The sequence below is a fragment of the Mobula birostris genome, chromosome 13 (assembly GCF_030028105.1).
Source record: "Mobula birostris isolate sMobBir1 chromosome 13, sMobBir1.hap1, whole genome shotgun sequence".
Classification (NCBI taxonomy): domain Eukaryota; kingdom Metazoa; phylum Chordata; class Chondrichthyes; order Myliobatiformes; family Myliobatidae; genus Mobula; species Mobula birostris.
In genome coordinates this window covers 81,794,721-81,807,113 of record NC_092382.1, presented here as the reverse complement: position 1 = coordinate 81,807,113, position 12,393 = coordinate 81,794,721, and positions in this window count along the sequence as shown.

Sequence of the window (12,393 nt, the reverse complement as noted above, 5' to 3'; positions counted from 1 at the left end):
TTAAAGAGGGAGGGGTGGCATTACTAGTCAGAGAAAATGTTGGGGTGGTGCTCAATCGGGACAGTGAGGCGTTATGGAAGGACCGAACAAATAATAAAAAAACAAGTATGCTCACATTAATTGGGCTATAGTACAGACCGCTTTATAGTTTGAGAGATTTAAAGGAACATTTTTTTTTCAGAAGTAATCACAGAATATTGCAAGAAAAATAATTTGTTTGTAACAGACAATCTTAAATTTCCACAGCTGGACTGGGACTCCCATTCTGTGAAAATGCTGGATTAAGTTGAGTTTGGCGAAAGAGTTCAGGAAGGTTTTCTTCATCAGTACATTGATATCCCAACAAGAGAGTGTTTGACACCTTACTTCCTGTTAGGCAATGAGATAGGACACGTGACAGAAGTTTGTGCTGTGTAACTGCCTCCATATAGTGATCACAATAGGGGTGATTTTAAATGTGTGTGTGTGTGTTTTTTTTTTTGTTTGTTTTTTCCTTTACGTCTGTATTTAATTGGGAGATAGGCAAGGAACCTCCAGAAGTGAGGTCATAAACCGAATGCAATTTATAGATGAGGAGGAATTTGCTGCCTTGGGACAAATTAGGGGATTAAATCTCCAGCGACTGTTAAATCGTTCTCTCGAACCCTTAGCAAATGCGGAAAAGGCAAGGGTCATGACAGGTATATTTAAATTATACATTCCGACAGGTGAGGTACCAGAGGATAGGAGGATGGCTAACGTTGTTCTGCTGTTGAAGAAAGGCTGAAAAATTAAACCAGAAAGCTCTAGGTCGGTGTTTCTGACAGCAGTAGTGTAAACGTTATTAGAAGCATCGCATATATAAGTATTTGAATGGACAGGACTGATTTGGGATAGTGAGTAATACTTCGTGTATTATTGCGAACTACATAGATTTTTTTTCCTTTCGATGCGGTTGGGGGAATGTTACCAGGCAAATAGATAAAGGCATGCAGTGGATGTTGTTTGCATGGACTTTTACAAACGCATTTAACAATCCCGCATGGGAGGTTGCTCAAGAAATTTTATTTGCTTCACATTCAATGTAAGGAAGTAAATTGGAGTAGACGTTTTTTTTTTGGAGAAGGCAGAGTGTGGCAGTAGGTGGTTGTCTCCCTGAGACAGGGTTTATGACTAGTATAGAGCTGCAGAAATGTTAGTTGGGTCCATTGCTGTATTTTATCTATATCAATGATTGGGATGATAACGTATTTATTTTGATAAGTATATTTGCATATGACACCATGATTGGAGGTGTAGTTGACAGAGAGGCAAATTATCAGAGGTTACAGTGGGATCTGGAGCAGCTTGAAATACTGAGCTGAAATAGCAGATGGAATTTAATGCAGGCAAGTGTGAAGTGATGCACTATGGTAGGTCTAACACAGTGAACGGTAGTCACTAAAGACTGCGGTGGAACAAAAGGATCTGGGAATACATGTCCATAATTCATTGAAAGTAGTGCCAAAGGTAGATTGGGTCATTTAAAAAGAAGCCTTTAGCACAGATTGCCTTCATAAATTGATGTACTGAATGCAGGAGATGGGACGTTATTTTGAGGTTGCATAAAAAATCAGTGAGTCTGAATTTGGAGCAATGAGTACAGATTTTGTCACCTACCTATAAAGAAGAAGTAAATAAGTTTGAAAAAGTACTGAGAAAAGGTGCGGGTTGTTTCTCTGTGAGATTCGGAGCTTTGGGTCTGGCGTAAGCAGCTGACTGGCCCCGCATATTCAAAAGAACTAAGAGCGGTCATTCTACTCAGAGCAAATCCAACCGGCTCGATATTTCGCTCTCATTCGGGTGCGAAAACATTCACATTAATATTCTGCTTAACTATTTCTGCTGCAGGGAAGGGCAATAAATCCGAAAACTGATATAAAGAGCACTACTGATGGTCTTGAAACCGCAACGTTACCAATTACATTTGCTGCCCTGCTTGCTGCGAATCTCCAGAATTTTTTTATTTGTTTCTTCAGACTCACATTATCTACAGTTGTTTCTAATGTTTTTTTTTTCCATCATTCCTTTAAAAAAATCAGTTTGTGACTTTCCCCAGACCATAAGATATCGTAGCAGACTTTAGCCTATCGATTCTGTTCCGCCATTCCATCATGGCTGATCCCCGATCCCACTCAACCCCATATCGTTTGATGCCCTGACCGGTTAGGTGACAATCAACTTCTGCCTTAAATATTCTGATGGACTTGGCCTGTACCGTAGTCTGTGGAAGAGCATTCCACTGATTCACTACTCTCTTGCTAAAAAATAAGTCATCCTTTACTCTGTTCTAAACGGCCACCCCCTCAATTTTGAGGTTGCACCCTCTAGATTTGGATAGCCCCATCACAGGAAACATGACGTCTACATCCACCCTAGGCAGTCATTTTAACATTCGATAGGCTTCAATGAAATACCCCAGCATTCTTCTAAATTCCAGTGAGTACAGTCCCAAAGCTGCCAAATGCTCCTCCTATGTTAACCCTTTCATTGGTGGAATCATCCTCATGATTGTCCTCTGGACACTGAACAATGACAACACAGGTTTTCTGAGATAATGGGCACCAAACTGTTGACAATACTCGAAGTATGGCCTGATTAGTGTATCATAAAGACTCAGAATTTTCTCCTTGCTTTTATATTCTAATCCCCTTGAAATAAATGAGAACAGTGCATTTGCCTTCTTTACCGCAGACTCAACCGGTAAATTAACCTTGAGTCTTGCCCAAGTACTCCTTATTCCTTCTGCACATCATGTTTGAACCTTCTCTCCATTTTGATAATATTCTGCACTATTGCTCCTTTTACAAAAATGCATTATCATACATTTCCCAATACTGTATTCAACCTGCCACTTTTTTGCCCATACTTCCAATTTTTCTAAGTCATTGCTTCATCAGCCGTACCTATCGCTCCACCTGTCTTCGTATCATCCACAAACTTTGCCACAAGCCATCAATTATCTAAATCATTGATAAACAATATGAAAAGCTGCGGCCCAAGTATTGACCTCAGAGGAACAACACTCATCACCGGCAGCCAACCAGAAAAGGCCCCTTTTATTCCCACTCACTGTCTTCAACCATTCCATTATTCATGCCAGTATCTTTCCAGTAATGCCATAGGAATTTTGTGTTAAACAGCCTCATGTGTGGCACCTTATCAGACGTCTTCTGAAAATGCAAGTAAATTACATCCACTGTCTTCCTTCTGTCCACTCTGCTTGTTACTTCCACAAAGAACTCTAGCAGATTTGTCAGGCAAGATTTCCCTTCACAGAAACCATGATGACTTTGACTTACTTTATCATTAGTCTCCAAGTACCCTGAAACCTCATTCCTAAGAATGGATTCCAACACTTTACCAACCACTCACGTTAGGATAACTGGCCTATAATTCCCTTTCTTTTATGGTCCTCTTTTCTTAAAGAGCGAAGTGATATTTACAAACTTCCAGTCCTCCGGGATTAGATTAGATTAGATTAGATTATGAGGACACACAGTCCTCGTTTATTGTCATTTAGTAATGCATGCATTAAGAAATGATACAATGTTTTTCCAGAATGATATCACGAAAACACATGACAAACCGACTTAAAAACTAACAAAAACCACATAATTATAACATATAGTTACAACAATGCAAAGCAATACCGTAATTTGATAAGAACAGACCATGGCACGGTAAAGTCTCAAAGTCTCACGAAAGTCCCATCATCTCATGCAGGCGATAAACCTCCAACGCTGTCAACTCGCCGATGCAGCATCCCGGAAGCATCCGACCATAGTCTGTCTCGGAGTCCGTCCGAAAACCCCGAGCCTCCGACCACCTCTCCGACACCGAACACCGAGCACCATCTCTGCCGAGTGCTTGGACCCAGGCCCCGGCAACAAGCAATAGCCAAAGCTGAGGATTTGGGGCCTTCGTCTCTGGAGATTCTCGATCGCACAGTAGCAGCGGCATTGAAGCAGGCATTTCAGAAGTTACCCCAGGTGTTCCTCTGTACTCCCACGGTTGTCTCTATCAAATCCAGATTGTGCATGGCCCCCATATGCCAGAATCAAGTGATTCTTGAAAGATCATGACCAATGCATCCGTTATCTCTTCAGCAGTCTCTCTCAGGACTCTGGGAAGTTGTCCGTCTGGCCCAGGTGACTTATGCACCCTAAGACATTTGAGTTTGCCTCCTACTTTTTTTTTGTAATAGCAATAGCACTCACTCCTGCTCCCTGACACTCACAGACCTGTGGCACACTGTTAGTGTCTTCCACAGAGAAGACTGATGCAAAGTACCCATTATGTTCATCTGCCTTTCCTTGGTCCACCATTACTATTTCACCAGTATCATTTTCCAGTAGTCCAATATAAATTCTCATCTCCCTTTTACTGTTTATATAACTGAAAAATCTTCTGGTATCCTGCTTTATATTATTGGCTAGTCTTCCCTCATATTTCATCTTCACCTTTTATAACTTTTTTGGTTGCCTATTGTTGGAATTTAAAAGCTTCCCATTCACCCAACTTTCCACTCACTTATGTTGTGCTACCTTATATGCCCTTTCCTTGGTTTTTATGCAGCCCTTAACTTCCTTTATCAGCCATGGTTGCCTCCCCAGCCATTTGAGGATTTCTTCCTCTGTGCGACATATCTATCCTGAGCCTCGTGAACTATTTGCAGAAGCTTCTGCCATTATCCCCACCAGTTTCCCCCTTTCAATCCACCTGAGCAATCTCCTCTCTCATGCCTCTGTAATTCCCTTTATTCCATTGTGATACTTTTACATGTGAATTAAGCTTCTGTCACTGAAACTGCAGTATATATTCACACATATTATGATCGCTAACTCCTAAGGGTTCCTTTGCATTAAGTTCCGTAATAAGATCTGGGTATTACACAGCACCCAATCAAAGTATTGTGAACAGGAGGTAGGATGTTGAAGTTGCATAATACATTGTTAAGGCTTAATTTGGAGTATTCTATGCAAATTGGGTCACCTGCCCCCAGGAAATGTGTAAACATCGTTAAAGGTTTACTGAAAAAAATCTATAAGGATGTTGCTGCGTCTGAAAGATTTGAGTTGTAAGGAAAGATTGAATAAGTTCAGTCTTTATTCTCTAGAATGCAGAAAATTGAGGGATTTGATAGAGGTGTACAAAATCATGAGGAATAAATACAAGCAGGATTCCTTGCACTGATGTTTGGTGTGACTACAACCAGAGGCCATGTGTAAAGAGAAAAAAAGTGAAAAGTTTAAGGGGAACTCGAGGGGATTTATCTTCGTGCGGAGGGTTATAAGAGTGTAGAACTAGCTTCCAGCACTCGTCGTACATGTGAGCTCGATTTCAATGTTTAAGTGATTAGTTAGATGGTAGACGTATGATGGAATGACCCCAGAGCATGTTGATAGACACAGGCAATTTAAATAGCTCGGTGAAAGGCAGGTTTCTGTCCTGTACTTTTCTATGATTGTGATGGGAAGGTGTATATGAAGATTAGAGTGAGAGTGGCTGGGGGGGTGGCAGAGGGAAAGAGAGAGGTGAAAGGGGAATAGAGATAGGGACATGGATAGATAGAGATAGAAAGGAGAGAGAGAGAGCAAGGAAGAGAGAATAGGGGAGATAGATGGGGCAGAGACGACGAGATGTTGAGAGGAAGGGAGTAGGCCGGAGTGTTAGGGAGAGTGGGGAGGAAAGGGGAACTGAAGAGTGGGACAAGAAGAGTTGGGCAACAGAGGGGTGAGGATGGTTGGGTGTGCACGCGAAGGCGCGATGGGGTGGATGAGCAAGAGGGGTAGTAGCAAGGGAGAGGTGGGCGACTGGCGAGGTGAGGAGTGAGGGATGCTGGGGATGTAGTGGTGGGGGGAATTCAGTGAGGAGTGAGGAGTGACTAAGGAAAAATTGGTGTGAGAATTGCTTCCAGGAGAGAGGGTGAGGGGTGGGTTTGAAGCAGACAGAGTGAAGGCGTGAGTTGCAGAGGGCAGGGTGAGCACGAATGGGTGGAGAGAAAGGAGGGGTGCGGGTGATGCGTGCTGAGCGGAGAGGGGTGAGTTGGGAGGGGAAAGAGAGAGGGATGGAGGAGAGAGCAGGGTGATGGAGAATGGCATTGGGAGCCATGGATAAATAGAGAGGAGCTGTGTCTGCTCATAATTATTAGACTATCTATTTATTCATCTACAGTGGCAAGGATGTTAGTCATGGCTGATTACAAGTCACTGAAAAAAAAATCCACTGTATGAATACGGTTCCCGGTCTCCGTGTCGCACTCCAGACTTCGTAGTGCAAGCGGTTTCCAGACTCCTATCCCACAAAGCACAATTCCCATTCTCCGTATCCCATCACGCAGCATTCGCCGTGTCCTTCTCCGACACCAGGTGTTTTGCCACACATGATTCCCATCAGGCTATCCCACACCGGGAGATGTACTGTGCACTGTTCCCGGTCTCCGTGTCAAACTGTTAACTTATCGAGTCCCATTGACCCGATCTCTGTACCCCTCCCAACCATGTACTTATCCGAGTTCCTCAAACAGACATTGTTAAGACCTCAGACAAAGTCAGCAATCAAAAGATTAAGAATGCTGTGACTAATATTCTAAGCTGGTAATATTTTAATGCAAGAAGTATGGAAAGCAAGGCAGATGAGCTCAGAGCATGGATCAACACATGGAATTATCATGTTATAGTTGTTAGTGAGAACTGGTTGCAGGAAGGGCAGGATTGGCTGCTCAATATTAAAGGGTTTTGTACTTGTAGACAGGACAGAGTCAGGGAAAACGTCACCGCCGTGCTCAGTTAAGGCACACTGGAGAACTCATCCAGTGAAGCTTTATAAGTGGAACTGAAATATACAAATGGTATTCTACTTTAGTCAGGCTATAGTACAGATCACCCGACAGTCTCAGAGATTTAGAGGACAAATTTGTAGAAATATTCGCAGACTATTGCAAGAAACATAATTTGCTATGGTAGGTGATTTAAACTTTCCGCATATAGACTGAGACATCAAAACTGTAAATTGACTGGATGTGGTAGAATTCATCAAAATGTGTTCAGGAAAGTTTTCTTAATCAGAACTGATAAGTCTCTACAAGTAAATGTGCTATACTTGATTTCCTATTACGATAGTAGGAGATTTTAATTTTCCGCATATTGATTGGGATTCCCATGCTGTTAAAGGTCGAGACGGGTCAGAGTTTGTAAAATGTGTTCAGGAAAGTTTTCTAAATCAATATATAGAGGTACCAACTGGAGAGGATGCGATATTAGATCACCTATTAGGAAATGAGTTAGGACAAGTGATGGAGGTATGTGTAGGGGAACACTTTGTTTCCAGTGATCATAACACCATTAGTTTGAAATTGATCATGGATAAAAATAGATCTGGTCCTCGGGTTGAGGTTCTAAACTGGAAAAATGCCAAATTTGAAGAAACGAGAAAGGATCGATAAGCGTAGATTCGGGCAGGTTGTTCTCTAGCAAAAATGTGATGGTAATTGGGAAGCCTTCAAAGGAGAAATTTTAGAGAGTGCAGAGTTTGTATGTTCCTGTCAGGATTGAAGGCAAAATGAATAAGAATAATGAGCCTTGGTTTTCAAGGGATATTGGAACTCTGATAAAGAAGGAAAGAGAGATGTATGACATGTTTTGGAAACAGGGACAAATAAGGTGCTTGAAGAGTATAAAAATGCAAAAAAAAAGTGAGGAAAGAGGGCTAAAAGAAGACATGAGGTTGCTTTGGCAGTCAAGGTGAAGGATAATCCAAAGAGCCTCTACAGGTATATTAAGAGCAAGAGGATAGTAAGGGATAAAATTGGTCCTCTTGAAGATCAGACTGGTCGGCTATGTATGGAACCTACAGAAATCGGGAAGATCTTTAACGTCTTTTGCGTCTGCATTTACTGCGGAAATTGGCATGGAGTCAATGGAAATAAGGCAAACAAGTAGTGAGGTCATGGAACCTATACAGATTGAAGAGGATGAGGTGAATGCTATCTTGAGGCAAATCAGAATTGATAACTCCCTAAGATCTGACAGGTATTCCCTCGGACCTTGAAGGAGACTAGTGTTGAAATTGCAGGGGCCCTGGCAGATATATTTAAAATGTCGGTATCTCTGGGTGAGGTGCTGGAGGATTGGAGGGTAGCTCATGTTGTTCCATTGTTTAAAAAGTCTCTAAAAGAAATCCGGGAAATTATAGGCCGCTAAATTTGACGTTGGTGGTAGGTAAATTATTGGAAGGAGTACTAAGAGATAGGATCTACAAGTATTTGGATAGACAGGGACTTATTAGGGGGAGTCAACATGGCTTTGTGCATTGTAGGTCATGTTCAACAAATCTATTAGAGTGTTTCGATGAGGTTACCAGGAAAGTGGATGAAGGGAAGGCAGTGGATGCTGTCTACATGGACCTCAGTAAGGCCCTTGACAAGGTCCCGCATAGGAAGTTAGTTAAGAAGATTCAGTCACTAGGTATACATGGAGAGGTGGTAAATTGGATTCGACATTGGCTCGATGGAAGAAGCCAGAGAGTGGTGGTAGAGAATTGCTTCTCTGAGTGGAGGCCTGTGACTAGTGATGTGCCACAGGTCAGAATTATTGGATTAAATATTTATTCATCCACAATGTCATGGATGTTCGTCATGGCTGATCACAAGTCACTGAACAAATTCACCCTGAGATTGTGGTTCCCTGTCTTGGTGTTCCACAGCTGGGGCGTTTACCACACACAAGTCCCGGTCTCAACTCCCACACGGGGATTTTTCTGCAAACGATACCTGGTCTTTGGATCTTATCGAGCACCATTTCCGGTCTCCACATCCCACACCGGATGCTTTACAATGAATGATTCCTATTCTCCCTTTCCCACACCTGGCGTTTTATTGTGCACGATTCCAGGTCTCCGTGTCAAACTGCAAATCCGCCGAATCCATATATAACCATCATTACAACACGGAAACAGGCCATCTTGGCCCTTCTTGTCCGTGCCGAACGCTTACTCTCACCTAGTCCCACTGACCTGCACTCAGCCCATCACCTTCCATTCCTTTTCTTTCCATATAGCTATCGAATTTTATTTTAAATGACAATATCGAAACTGCTTTTACTACTTCTGCCGGAAGCTCATTCCACACAGCTACCACTCTCTGAGTAAAGAAGTTCCCCCTCATGTTACCCCTAAACCTTTGCCCCTAACTCTCAACTCATGTCCTCTTGTTTGAATCTCCCCTACTCTCAATCCCATTGACCTGTCCTCCATTCTCTCCCATCCATGTACCTATCCAAGTATCTCAAACAGATGTTGTTAAGACCTCAGACAAAGTCAGGAATTGAAGGTTAACCATGTTGTGATTAGTGTTCTCAGCTGCGTATATTCCAGTGCAACGAGTATTGAAGGAAAGGCAGATGAGCTTAGGTCATGGATCAACACATGGAATTATTATATTGTCATCATTATTAAGACTGGCTTGCAGAGGACTGGCAGCTCAATATTCTGGGGATCCGTTGTTTTAGACGTGACATAGTGTGAGGGATTAAAGACGTAGGGCTGGCTTAGGGAAAGTGTCATGACAGTGTGCAGTAAGGACATATGGGAAAACTCATCTAGTGGGGCTTTATGGGTAGACTGGAAAAATAAAAATTGTTTGAACATGTTAATGAGTGTACCTTATAGACCACCCAAAAGTCCACGGGATTTAAAGGAACAAATTAGTGGACATCAGAGAATATTGCAAGAAACATAATTTGTTATAATTTGATTTTAATCTTCGACATACGGACTGGAACTCTCATACTGTATATTGAGTAGATATACTTATGTATTTGACAAATTGTCATGGTCCGGTCCGTGAAGTCCGCATTCCGGTCCACAGTCCTGTCGGGGACTCAGGACTCCAGGTCTTCCAGCTGTCCCTTGTTTTGTTTGAGTTAATCATTGGCACCTGAAGCCCATCTTGGGGCTTGGAATATAAGTGGCTTTGGGGTCGAGTATGAGCGCCTGTTTTGTCTTGACAAGATTTTCTGGGTGCAAGGCTAGAGTGGCCAATTACCATCTGCAGGCCGTGTTGGAGAACCATTGCTTCATGGAGCCATGCTGTCGGTAGTTGGATCTGTGCTGATATCCATTGTTGTTTGTCATCGATATCAATGATCTTGATGATAATTAGATTATCCGGATCAGCAAATTTGCGGATGACACCAAGGTTTGGGGTGTATTTGACAGGGAGGAACACGATCAGAGCTTGTAGCGGGATCTCCATCAGGTGTAAAAATGGGCTGATAATGGCAGATGGAATTTAATGCGAGCTTACAAGCTGCGTACGTCGGTAGGACCAACCAGAATAGGTGCTACACGGTGAAGAAAGAGTAGGGCACTGAGTGCGGTAGAACAAAGGCACCTGGGAACAAAGGTCCACAATTCATTGAAAGTGGCGGCACGAATAGATAAGATAGCAAAGAAATCTTTGGTACATTGGCCTTAATAAATTATTCCGAACAGGAGATTGCATTATATGTTGTAGGTGTATAAGACGTTTATATGGCCTAATTTGGAGTATTGTGTGCAGCTTACGTCATCTACCTACAGGAAAGATGTAAATAAGTTTGACAGAGTACAACGAAAATTTACAAGGATGTTGCCGTGATTGGTGGACCAGAGTTATAAGGGAAAATTGGATAGGTTACAACTTTGTTCCTTGGAACGCAGAAGATTTCAGGGAGCTTTGAAGGAAGTCTACAAAATCATGAGGGGTATTGATAGGGTACATGGAGTAGAGGGATGGAGAGAGTGAGGTTTAGGTCAGGGGATAGTGGGGAGTGTCATTGTCCGGTTCAGGTTCCCTTTAAATTCATTTTGTTCGTGTTACAATCCGGACCATTGACTCCCTGTTTCCCTTTAATTCCCTGTTTTCCCGTCTCCCTCGGGCTTGGTTATTAAAGACAATTTACTCCCGACTGAAGTCTTTGGCTTCAGCCGTTCGGTGCGAGAGCATTATGCTGTGTAACGACGTCGCTGAAGCTAGTACGAGCCAAAGTAATCTTCCCGGAGCAAGCCAAGTCTTCTCGCGTGCACATGCAGCGGTCGTGCACGCAGCCTGGTACAGCCGTTCCGATCTATTCTTACTTTCTTCTTCTTACTTTTTAATTTACGTTATTTTTTTGTTTTTCTCACGGTAACACGTCGAAGCTGCATCCTCTCTAACATGCTGGTAGAGAGAGTTTTATTTGGGTTTTCTTTCGCGCTGGAAATGGTTACATCCCGACACGCGAGACAGAAGCAAAGTCTCATTGTGTATTCCACGGACCAGCAAATACCGGCCGGTTTAGCGAGCAGAGCGGCGGACACCCCTGCTGAAATCCGGAGGAAAACAGAGGATGCAGAGGGGGATCACAAAGCCGAGGAAAGAGGACCGGGTTGAGACAATAGAGATTTTTGGAGAAGAGGAGCTCGGTGGGTAATACCGTTCCGGCTGACCGGATATGCACTGAGAGCGGTAAGCATTAAGGAGTTGGGCGCTTACTGATCTGGTTAACAACGGATGGTGCAATCCTGGGCATATTACGATCAAGGAACGTCTTTGCAAACTGGATATTGAACTTTTTACTGTTGGACTTCGGCCATATTCTACCGTGATACAACAGTTGGCGGCACGGGAGGTCGTTCCTGCCTGGGGCCATCGAACGTGCAGCTCCTCCCGTGGAGGATCAGACACCCTGAACCAATAGACTGGTCCTGGACTTATTTTCCATCTGGCATAGTTTGCATTTTGTTGTTTGATTGTTGTTTTTTTTTGTATTGCTATATTTACGCTCTATTCCTGGTTGGTGCGGCTGTAAAGAAACCAAATTTCCCTCGGGATTAATAAAGTATATCTATCTATCTATCTCCCGAAGCAAGAGCCAGCAAGCCGCCTTCCCTTGCCAGAGCGGGTCCGTCAAAGTTAACCGGCCGGGGTGAGTCAAGAGCTCGCCGCTGCTTGGAACGTACTTGTGCCCAGTTATAGTACTGTCCATCGTTGTGCTGTCTCCGTATCCATGTCCTACGTCTAAAACGGGTGACCGGCCCTGAACCCTAGAGGGGTCCTGACCGTGTCAAGAAGAATCCCGATTCCGTCCTGTGTATAAGGAAGATTCCCGGCTCAGTGTTTTATGTCCTGTATCTGAGTCTGTCCAGAGAATAAGAAGACTCCTGGCTCCATATCCTGCGTCAAAAGAGGAGTCCCGGCTCAGTGTTCTTTGTCCAGTATTTGAATTTCCAGTGTCCAGTCCTGGCTCCCGTGTTCCCCGTGTCCAGTCCTGGCTCCGGGGTTCCCAGTGTCCAGTCCTGGCTCCAAGTCCTTGTCCATTACGCTTATTCCCGCTTCCGCTTTGCTCTTCTTGT